Source organism: Rana temporaria, chromosome 2, assembly GCF_905171775.1.
Source record: "Rana temporaria chromosome 2, aRanTem1.1, whole genome shotgun sequence".
NCBI lineage: Eukaryota > Metazoa > Chordata > Amphibia > Anura > Ranidae > Rana > Rana temporaria.
This window is the reverse complement of record NC_053490.1, coordinates 219098250-219110634: the sequence shown is the minus strand read 5'-3', so window position 1 is coordinate 219110634 and position 12385 is coordinate 219098250. Positions and strand designations below refer to the sequence as shown.

General features: G+C 42.1%; 1 protein-coding gene across 3 annotated transcripts in view; it reads left to right on the top strand.

Annotated features, from left to right (window-relative positions):
* The window catches only part of ST6GAL2 (ST6 beta-galactoside alpha-2,6-sialyltransferase 2), a 241040-nt gene that overhangs the window by 77997 nt on the left and 150658 nt on the right, over positions 1–12385 (top strand). Inside the window, exon 3 of one of the 3 annotated variants that reach the window (XM_040336456.1) lies at positions 2481–2524. The exons of the other annotated variants lie outside the window; for them this stretch is intronic. The gene's annotated coding sequence lies outside the window, so the exon portion shown is untranslated. The remainder of the gene's footprint in view (positions 1–2480; positions 2525–12385) is intronic. 3 annotated transcript variants of the gene reach the window in all.

The following is a 12385-nucleotide window of genomic DNA, read 5'->3' as shown; positions in this document are numbered from 1 at the left end:
TTCTTCTGGCGAATTGAACATGCAGCCCATCTTTCTTCAAGTGCCGCCTTATTGTCCATCTTGAAGCAGCCACACAACATGTTTTCAGAGAGTCTTGTGTTTTTTTTTTTTTATACCAAATGTTCAGTAGCAAAATAGTCATTACCATCTTCATAAATATAAGAAGATAAAATCACAGCAAAAAAAAAGTTTATTCCATATGTTCTCCCTAGCTTCAATATTATATAGATGGCACTTCTCATTATCCCCTTCCCTCTCTTCTCTACCCCCCCTCCTTAATGTATTTAAATACATAGATCGTTTCACTTGACCATTTCTTTCATTTCGAGTAACTTCACTTATTAGATTTTAAAGGCATGTTGCAACTAATTTGTCTAGTGTGCAGATTCCATATACACTACTCTATATATAATGGTTCTCCAGTGCTACTGTATACTTTCCACTCTAAAGAGGGGACCCGTTTTTTTCCAGCCAGGGCCTCCACATCCTCTCAAATTCCTTGAGATTTCCCCTTTTTTATACACTACTCTTCCTCACTTCCGGGGGTATCGTCGACTGTCATCTCATTGCTATAAGTTTTCTGTCTTGGAACAAACAACTTAAAATTGCAACTGTGGTGCTCTTCCTCTTCTCCGGGTTCCTTCCTATATCCCAGTATACATAGTCCAGCTTCCATCTCCAAGGTTATCCCAAATATCTCACCCACAGTGTTAAGTACTCCCTCACAATATCGAAACAGCTTTGGACATCTCCATACCATATACATGAGATCTCCAGTCTCCTGACATTTCTCATCTGATCTTCTACCATACTTAAACAGTTGCTTGGGAGTGTAGTAGGCTCTATATATCGGCATCAGATGGGATACCTTCTGCAGGGGCAAAACTGATACCATTGGTCCCATCTCCAGGATTCTCCTCCACTGCTCCTGTGATTTTTTTCCCCTATATCCTCTTCCCATCTCTCCCTATCCTTTCGGAGGTTTATACCAGTGTTGACTCTTTTGCGTAAGGGATATTTTGATGTAAGGGTTGAATGTTTCAATAGAATGGGATTACGCTATGTGAGCTTCTCTCTGATTCATGATTTAAATTGGAGCCCTTGTCATCCTGTGTTCTCCTGGAATGGTGGTGTTTACAAGTTGTGGCTTAGATGAATCTGCTTAGAGGCTGGTTTTGAGCTTTGCTCTGGTGAGTTTAACCCCCTAAGGGGATTCTATGTCACGTGGTGGAACTGAAGTGATCGGTGGAAGGTGCTTACCACTATGATTTCTAGGCCTATCCATGGACAAATATTCTGAACTATTTTTTCTATCATCACCTCTCTAAACTATTTATGTGGAGTTGGACACTTTTACTCAACAATCAGAGCTGTTTTATAGTATTCAATTGATGCAGTTTATACACTGTGGATGTTTTTATGCAATCTTTTTATCTTTTACGTATCTGTCCGTATAATTCGGATACAAGTCCCTTAGTTGTACCTGCCTGAAGTATGTTTTGGAAGAGAGGAGTTTTATTCCACTCTAATGCCGCGTACACACGATTTGTTTTTCGGGTTCTAAAAAATTATGTTTTTTTAGATGTAATTTAAAAACTAAAAAATGGCCAATTTTTTTTTCGAACATGCTCTATTTTTTCACGACGTTAAAGTTGTCATTTTCAAGGTTGTAAAAAATGGTCGCGTGTGGGCTTTAACAACGTGAAAAATCTGCGCATACTCAGAAGCAAGTTATGAGACGGGAGCGCTCATTCTGGTAAAACTACAGTTTGTAATGGAGTAAGCACATTCATCACGCTGTAACAGACAGAAAAGTGTGAATCGTCTTTTACTAACACAAAATCAGCCAAAGGGTGGCATCATCCGAATGGAACTTCCCCTTTATAGTACCGTCGTACGTGTTGTACGTCACCGCCATTTGCTAGAGCATTTTTTTTTCACAATCGTGTGTAGGCAAGGCCATTTTAATGATCGGGTTGAAAAAAACGTTGTTTTTTTTCTAGACCCTTAAAACGTCATTTTTTTAGAACCCGAAAAACGGTCGTGTGTATGCGGCATGAGGCTTGTGTCCTAAACTGAGCTTCAAGGGCATGCCCAACCTGTAGATAAATGTAAAATGAGTTTTGTGATATATTAAATTCCTGTCTCAAGCCCGAGAATTTTAAAATTATTACCATCGTACAACTGTCTCAACCTTTTAATGCCTTGTACTTCCCATTCTCTAACCTTTCCTATCAGGAGGACTTCCTGCAAGTTCCTATAAAAAAAACAGATGTTCAATACTAAAAATAGTGTGGAAACTTCCTATTGGTGGAGGTGACACTTCCAACAGCTCATGGGCAGAAGCAGGAGAAATGACAGGGATGCTGAGGGGACCACTGCCCAAGATGACAATGAGCAGGGAAAAATGTCAGGACCCCAAGGCAGGAAATTAGCTTGGTTTATAGAGCAAATTGTGACTATGATTCATTGCACTGCAGGATGGCTTAGGAAGAGGTGTTTGGAATGAAGACAAAGGAGTAAGGTAATTGACCTTCAATGCACTTTTTTTAAAGATGGTTAAAATATTTTTTTTTTATATTTCATTTTTTTGGGAAGGGTGTTTTAACTCTGCCATTTTAGATAAAGTTCCTTAGAGTGACCAAATAAAACAAATACAATCTTAATGGTCCATGTTGGCAAATATGTATACAAAAATGTAATTTCACTTATTGAACCATACGTTGCATAGATATATGTGCATATTATTCCTCCCACACATTTTTTGTGTTTGGAATTCAGTACCTGTTACCACGGTATGAGCTGTTTGAATAATAATGGTTTGTCTTATCTGCACAGAACAGGAAATCCATCCAACGTTTTCTTTTTATTCTTAAGATTATTTGGAAATCATTGTTATTACACTTCTGTTTGTGTAAATATTCATGCTAAATCTAATCAAATGCAACTGTCAAAGCCATTCGCAGCCCACTTGCTTGATCTATAACACGTCTCCCTCTTATTGTATATTTATTGGGTCATGTTAGAACTGTTATTCATACACATCCCCTGCGTGTAAGAAGCAGCATGCAACATTCTGCACCATTCAACACCCAACAGGGATGAGGCTTAGTACATCTAGGACTGCAGCACATTAATGAAATGTCTCCACTATGGCAGTCCCTGGTGCTTTACAATGGTGGTCACATGACTAAAGAGCTGTAAGACAATAAATTCATGTGTCAGCATGTGCAGTAGTCTGGAGAAGAATCGGCACATTTCATATATAAGGCTGTTCATGGGAAGTTAAGAGCCTATCAGCTACAGATATATAAGGATCAATTCACTAAAGCATAACATGTGACATTTTAATTGCCATGCATTATTTCATTTTTACAGTTGAATTTTTTTTTTCAATTTCTTTAAAGGTTTTGCTACAATGATCGGATACTTTTACAGCATACAAGTTATATTATCAATGTTTTTTAGCATTTTGTATGTATAAGGCGGTACAAAAAATCACACATTTAAATTTCTTAAATATTACATACTTCTGCCTAGCATTTTTGGTGGGGTCCATAAGGTATCCCAGTAGAACAGAAAAGTAACGATTTTTGGTACAATAAAGGTTTATGTAATGATTACCAATTCATGTACAATAAAGAGTTTAAACATTTAAAACATATATATTTAATGCAAAAAAAAACATGAGAAGGTGGACTGCTGTGCAGTTGTTATGTGTGAAATTCCAATCTCAATCTTTCATTTTTCTGACTGCTATCAAATTTTAAGCTAAAATAATATTGGCTGTTGTAATAATTAAAGGACTTCAGGTTTTTTTTCTTCAGTTTTTCATAGATGTTATGGTATATTACAAACAGTGGGGGGGGGGGGGGGGGAGAGAAAATTAGGCAGCAGACATATTCCTGAAAGTGTTTGCTTTGAATCCAGATCCCTGGATACTAGAGATCCACGCTGGAATTCCAGGAGGGACCTGGCACAACCAAAAATGTGTTTTTCACTAGAACAATAAATTCCTCCTATGTATCAGCCACTTTAATTTCTTTGGCTGGTAAAGTTGCAGAACTATACTCCAGGAATGTGATGGAGATTGTTTAGTTGACTGACTAGCTAAATTATAATTTAAAGCTAAATTCCTGCTAAATCTCTTAATATACAAATAAAATAAATATGAGAATATTATATGATATTATTATAACCTCCATAATGATTTGGAAGTAAACGGCTACCTTACAGCTTTTAGTGGTAGGTTTTCTGTCAATAGATAAAACCGATGATAGATATAAATGTATCCTTTACTATTGTACTGTAGTAGTTCTTGTGAGAAACCAGGCTGAAGAAATGGCACTATGGTGGAGACTTTTTTACATATCTATGGGTGCCCATAATGGTTACATTCAAACCAAGGACACTGTTCTGAGGGAAATGTTAAGCAGGAACTATGTAAACAACATGGAATCCATAAATCATGTTCATCTCTACCTCAGGGTAATGTGGCCTATTCATCCAAGACCTTTTTAACTTTTAAAGGACCCTAGAAAGAGAAATTAAACACAGGTGGTCACTTTACGTAGGAGAGATTATATGGATATATCCTAAAACTATTAATTCAGCCACAAGGCATTCATCCTATTTTCTTTTATTTGGAAGAGAAGGAGAAACATTTTTGGAGTTTTCTTTCAGTTATGTTCAGAGCAGAACTGAAAATCGCACACTAGAATGCACTTAAGAGATGACTGCAGGAATTGCAACATCTAATTCAAGAAAATAAAGAGGAAAATGCCACGTTTCTAGCCATTTTATCTTAGTCTGGCTATTTTTTATATCACTATCCTCCTCTGCCTTTCATCACAGCCACATTTCTGCCTCCTAATCAAGCTACTTAATTTTTTTTATTCTATTTCTCATCTTTTACTTGTCAGCCCTTTAATGATGTTTAACCATTAGCCAACCAGGTTGGCTCTCCTGCGCAAATCGTCATAGCTGTAAGTCGGTTTGCGCAGGCGCGATGGCAGGCAGTCGCCTGCCACCGGACTCGATATCCACCGACAACCTGAGATCGCCTAGTACAGAGGCAGAATGGGGATCTGCCTTTGTAAACAAGGTGGATTCCCATGGGATCACATGCACCAATTTTTGACCCAGAGAAAAAACACCCAAACATGCATAGAGAAAATAAAGACCACAAGACCCAGGAAAAATCCTATAATTTGTTTATTAAATGTTAGTCCATATATTACACAACATATATGACCATTCTGACACGTACGAACAATAACATTTTTGGAATATATTGGCCACGGCCTGGTCCACTGGTTTAATAAAAACTGTTGATTCAACTTTGTTTAACACTTTAATTTTTTTGAAAACCACTTTAATACCAACCTTACCCAGCCCAGCCACTTGAGACTCGGGCTGATCCATCATTAACCATACAACATGACTTAAATCTCCCCTCCGAGGAACTACACTCAGAGTGAGCCACCACGTGAACCGGCCGCGACGGGAAAGAAAAAGAAAAAAGGGGGGGTAGGGCGGGGAGCTTCTCCTGTCGTTCTGGAATCAGGCTGGCACCGACCCAAGCCAGACTGGACCAATAAATAGGCTTCCAGGCTGATTCCAGAACCTTCCTAGTATCACCTGACCCTTCTGACCCAATAGCTGGCTACCTCCTGAGCCCACCTGAGCTTACCTGACACACCTGTAATAAATCAAACCTGCCTCAGTTAACTACTAATTTACCACTGCTGTCCTATTCCCTGTCCTTTGTATAACCCCCTGACCGCTGCCTGACCCCAGCCAGCTTAACTCACTATACAGCAGCTCCATTAAACTACCTAATAACCAATACTGCTGCAGTGATCCCATCTAGAAAGGGAGGCCTATGACAGGCACCCCCTTCCTTTTACATGGGATCACATGCACCAATTTTTGACCCAGAGAAAAAACACCCAAACATGCATAGAGAAAATAAAGACCACAAGACCCAGGAAAAATCCTATAATTTGTTTATTAAATGTTAGTCCATATATTACACAACATATATGACCATTCTGACACGTACGAACAATAACATTTTTGGAATATATTGGCCACGGCCTGGTCCACTGGTTTAATAAAAACTGTTGATTCAACTTTGTTTAACACTTTAATTTTTTGAAAACCACTTTAATACCAACCTTACCCAGCCCAGCCACTTGAGACTCGGGCTGATCCATCATTAACCATACAACATGACTTAAATCTCCCAACCGACAGAAGGGCGCTACTTGCCGCCCTTCTGTCCCCACCCCCCCCAGACCGCGGCCGTCTCTATGCATGTTTGCAATCCCATGTTAAAAATGTCCAAACCGATCTCTGCTAGGTGAACCCCATCACTCCTATATAAACCTTGCACTCCTCCCTCTAACTCCACATGGCGAAAGGAAAACCCCAGCTCTGGAGCGAGGAATTTTTCCATCGCTCTGTTGATGCGTTTCCGTACTTTTTCCAATGGTTTAAAAACCATTGACTCTGACCAACGTAATCTTGGTATTATTTCTGAGAATATCAGGACTGAATTTGGGGAAGACCTTCTCAGAAACCTGAATGTCTCCTTCATTTCTGACAGTAACTCAAAAGTCTTAGTTTTCCCGATGTCGTTCCCTCCAACGTGAATAATTAAAATATCCGGGGCGGAATATAAAGAGTATAACCTACTCAACTCAAATAACAAATCCCCCCATAACATCCCCCTACGTCCATACCAAAATACACGGAAGATTGAGGGATCCAAACCTAAATTCTCCAAATAAACTCTTTCTGCTGCTCGCTTCTGAGCCCAAAAAATAAAAGAGTGCCCTATTATCCAAACAGAGCGCTGATATCCTGTAATAAAAATAACAGATTAACACGGGCGTATATAACTTTTGTACGCATTTGACCTCCATCTCCCAATTTTCTTGATGGTACCTTCCTCCAACCCCAACCTTGCTGCTTCTGTGGCAGCCCCGATTCTAAATGAGTGTGTAGTTATCCTCAAATGCTCCAACTGAAGAAACACAACGATTTTTCTTAACACGGCAGAAAATTGATACATTGACACCGGAGCTCCATTTTCGTGAACGAACAAAAGTTTTTCCAATGGGGGGCGGATTTCTAAGTAAGCTTGTAGCGCTGATACTGGGCAAATGTTCCTGACTCGACATCTGCCTAACTTGACCCATGCTCCAATACCCAAAGGGTCGGTTTTGCTAGATCTCACAAAGACCCTTAACTCATTCTGTAAAACCATGACCTCGGACATTAAGATGCCTGCGCCCTTAGCTCCTGAAGAAGGGAGAATTTCTGATAGACGGAATGCTCCAAAAAATGCTAACGAAAAAATGGAAGAAAATAAAATAGATTCGTAACCCGAAAAACAAACCGACGAGGTTGCCCCACAAATCCGGGACAGAATGTCCGGAGTGATGGGTGACCTATTATCCTGCGTAGCCCCACTTCTTCTGTAACCCTTAAGCACACGTTTGACAGAAAAAAAATCATGACATGCCGGTAAATTATAGAGTCGAAGAAAAAAGGATATACCCGATAGGGTTTTATTAATGTGGGACCAAGAATATTTTTTCATAATCAATGAGTGTAAAAAAGACAGAATTACCTGTTCTGAATGATCAGACACAGATAATTGTATTGAATTTAGAAACAACACCCATAATAACCATGAAGAAACATAATTCCTCCACGTCGAAGGGGCCACCGAGCTCCTAATGTTCTGACAGATCAGATTAGGTCCCATAAATGCAAAGGGGGGGGCACCCCAACCTTCTCTGCCACTGGTAGAAGTTTGAAAAAACGATCCATCTGTCGACGAGAAAGAGAGTCGGCGATCTCGTTATTTTTTCCCGGGACATACCTCGCTTTTATCCATACATTCCATCTTAAACAAAGAAACACTAAATGTCTTAAAAAGACCACTACTAGCTGAGATTTGGATGACAGGCTGTTCACTGCAAATGCCACCCCTTTATTGTCTGTGCTTACTAATATCCTTTTGTTAGCAAACAAGGGGCCCCAAATTTCCAAAGCTACTACCACAGGGAACAGTTCTAATAAAACTATGTTTTTACAAAAACCATTTACCACCCACCTGTCTGGCCAACATTCTGCGCACCAGTGGGGTCCCCATACTGCCCCGAAGCCCACCGACCCGGCTGCGTCCGTCTGAAACATGAAATCGCTATCCGGGACAAACTCTTGCTGCCACATCGTTTTCCCATTGTAATGCTCTAAAAATTTAATCCATACCAACAAATCTTTCTTGATTTCTGCTGATACCCTAACATGCGCAGACGGATTCTTCAGGCCCTAAATCGCTGAGTACAGCCGCCTAGAGAAAACTCTGCCCATGGGTAACACCCGGGTGGCAAATGCCAATTGGCCTAGCAATGTCTGCATCTCCCGTAGCGTGACCTTACTCTTCCTCATAAACATCTGAAGAAGTTGAGACAGGCCATAAATTTTATCCTCAGGGAGTCTAAACTCCATGGCAACCGAATCCAGTGTGATACCCAAAAAAATCTAAACAGGTTGTGGGAAGAATTGTCTTGCCCTCCGCCAGGGGAATACCAAAATATTTACAGACCAATTGAAAGGCTTCCAATAACCTCAAACAGGAGTCCGAATCTGCTGGCCCTAAGAACAAGAAGTCATCCAAATAATGGATTAGACAAGCCGATCCGGACACTTCCCTCACCACCCACTCCAAAAAAGTTGAAAAGGTTTCAAAATAAAAACAAGATAATGAACAGCCCATTGGCAAGCTTTTGTCAAAATAAAATTGGTTCTCGAAATGAATTCCTAATGAATTGAAACAAATCGGATTTAAAGGAAGAAGCCTAAAAGCAGATTTAATATCTGCCTTGGCTAGCAGCGCATGCTTACCCAACCGGCCAATCATATCCACCGCAGCATCAAATGAGGTATAGGATACTGATGACAAGGTGGCATCAATCTGGTCGTTAAGGGAAGCACCCACCGGGAATGACAGATGGTGTATTAACCTATACTCCATAGGCTCCTTCTTTGGAACCAGGCCCAAAGGAGAAATCCTGAAATTTTTAAATGGGGGTAGCTCAAAAGGACCCTCCATCCTTCCAGCTTTTACCTCTTTTAGCAATTTCGCTTTAACCAGGTGGGGTGCGGTTCTGACCGACTGTAGATTCTCCACTATGCAGCATCCTGACCCGTTAAAAGCTGGTAAACTAAAACCTACCGAAAAGCCCTCAGTTAACAAGCGAGCCTTCTGCTTGTCTGGGTACGCCTGCAGCCATGGAAGCATTTTTTCCAGCATCACTGGAGAAGTTGCTTTTTGAAAAGCCCTCCTTCGGGTGAGACTGCAATTTACGAAAGCATTTGGCTACTGGGTGAGCCCCTGCGCAAAAAGCACACTCGTGCTTGAACTTGCAGGAGTTCAACCATTTGCATTGAGAGTCATTAAATGCAAAGCACAACCCCTTTTTGTAACCTGAAGGGGTTGCCACTGCTGAAGAAACTGTATTTGTAGTGCGAGAAATTGGCTGCCTTTGTGGTAAAAATAAATTTAACCACAAACCAACATCCTTTGCACCCCAGCTAAGGGATGGTTGCACCGCCAGTTTCTGCCTAAAGGCCTCGTCATACGTCAGCCAAGCAAACCCAGAAAAACTCCTATACGCTTCCAATATTATATCAACATGTTGAAATAATAAACAACTTTTCTCTGGAAATTTTTCACACAAAATACTTGAATAAATCATAAAAGCTTGCAACCAGCTGTAAAAGGACTTAATAATGGGTTTGCGCCTCTCCTCTTCTGCTCTCTCCTCCTTCTTCTCATACTTATAAAAATCCCTGGATGGAGGGAGGATCAGATTTAAATCCATAAACTCCCCCCTCCAGATCTTTTCCTTCAGCGTGTTTGTGACGTGAAAACCCAGAGGAGAAAGCAGACAGAGGGCATACATTCTTTTGACAACTTTTCAGGAGCATTTGTTATCAGGAGCAATTTGTACAGTAATAGGGGAAGAAAGGGGTGTAGCCATGGTGTCTGCAGAAACTGCTGCCCAGACCCCTGCTGCGTTGGGGGGATAGCCACCCGACCCCTCCTGCTGAGGATCTGTGTGCCCCCTAATCAATGCTATCAGTTGCTCTAATGAAGCAGACAAGCTAGTAAAATGAGCTCCAGTAATGGACTCACCTGCCAGCCCCTGAGCACGGTTTGCTCCAGGGGCTGCTGAAGGAGATGAACACCTCACAGTGATAGGGCTGGCTGCTGGCTGAGCCGCTGGCTGTGGGGCTGCTGCTGCTCCCCCTCTTCCTCTCCCCTTGCTCCTCGGCGCGCTGTGCTTCTGGCTTGACTTCCCCTGCTGACAAGAAGAAGGTCCTCCTCCTGCTCCTGCTGCTGCCGCTCCGTGCGCCGCCCGGCCTCTTCCACCTACTGCGGGCATAGCGACACCGCGCTGGGACCTGTCAGGGAAAAATGGCTCACCGTGCCCCACGCCACCCAACATGGGCGGAGCGGGGCTGTCCATCAACTTCGGCCCGCGCTTCCTCTTGCTCTGTCTCCGACCCACCGTCGCTTCAGACGAGATTTCTTCCGCTCTCGCGACATCAGTGGACCAGGGCTCCGCGGACTCCTCCTCCGAATACAGCATACCCGAAAGACGCTGCGGGCTGCATACACCGCTGGCACCCGGGACCGGATCGTCTATTTCGCCATCCTCCAGCAACCGAGGACCAGGTAGGGAGAGACACTGTCGCAGCCATGCTTCGCCGCCATCTGCTTCGGCCTTGTCCAATAGCTGTCTCAGCAATGCATCCATCTTGAGGGAAAAATAGCTGCGGGACCCACGGGGAGCTTCTCCTGTCGTTCTGGAATCAGGCTGGCACCGACCCAAGCCAGACTGGACCAATAAATAGGCTTCCAGGCTGATTCCAGAACCTTCCTAGTATCACCTGACCCTTCTGACCCAATAGCTGGCTACCTCCTGAGCCCACCTGAGCTTACCTGACACACCTGTAATAAATCAAACCTGCCTCAGTTAACTACTAATTTACCACTGCTGTCCTATTCCCTGTCCTTTGTATAACCCCCTGACCGCTGCCTGACCCCAGCCAGCTTAACTCACTATACAGCAGCTCCATTAAACTACCTAATAACCAATACTGCTGCAGTGATCCCATCTAGAAAGGGAGGCCTATGACAGGCACCCCCTTCCTTTTACATTCTGATAGGGGACATGTCAGAGATCTACTGTTCCCTGCCAGCCCATCCCTATATACTATACTCAAAATCCCAGCTTCATAATTCATCACTTTTTCATGAAAGGGGTATTTTTTCTCCGGTATGATTGTATGGTACAGAGAGGCAGCATTTCAGACACTGCATTGTAATTTCTGTTGCTTTACTTATAATTACTAGAAAATGTTATCTTTTTTTCTGATGGAATATGAAAACAGTTCAGTAGTGCAAACATTAGAGAAAAAAAAACTCTACTGGAGAGAGCAAGGGGTGCATGGTCTTTATTAAGATTATTACTTGTAAAGGAGAAAAGCATCTGGAAGGGAGCAAGCGACCCAAGCACCCTGTGCTAGGAATGTGATTTTTTTTTTTTTTTTTTTTTATTCACTTCCACCTGTGCTGTGCATGGTAGTCAATCAGCTTCTAATTTCAGCTTGTTCAATTTAGATTTGACAACAAAAAATGGAAGCTGATTGGTTTCTTTGCAGAGCTGAACCCAATTTTGCACTCTCCAGTTTGAGTAAATCATCCCTATTGGATCTCCTTTAAAATCAAATTGAAGTCACAGAAATACAGTAGAAATGCTGTCAGAAGGACATTGTATGAACAACTTCCATTTTCATAGTCTGATGTCAACTTTCTTGTTGCAGCAATTGTATATGGTGTCTAAATATGACTGTGTAGTCCAGTTGGCTGCACTGTTCAGTCCAGTGCTCTCTGTAATAAGCACTCAATAATGGGACTGGCCTGGTTCCCCACTGCCTTCCCAATGCCAGTATAACATATGCAGGACTACAAAGACATAAAAATATGACTTCAGGTTAAGCAAACTGTAGTCATATAAGTGAAAGATGATCTTGCTTGGTTAGCTTGAGTTACTGCATTTTGCACACTGCCTGCTTGCCTAAAAATATTGGGCCAGATTCACGTAGAATCGCCCTACGCTGCGGCAGCGGCGTAACGTATTACATTTACGTTACACCGCCGCAAGTTTTCAGTGTAAGTGCTTGATTCACAAAGCACTTGCCTGTAAACTTGCGGCGGTGTAGCGTAAATCCGCCCAGCGCAAGCCCGCCTAATCCAAATGGGGCGGGGACCATTTAAATTAGGCGCGTTCCCACGCCG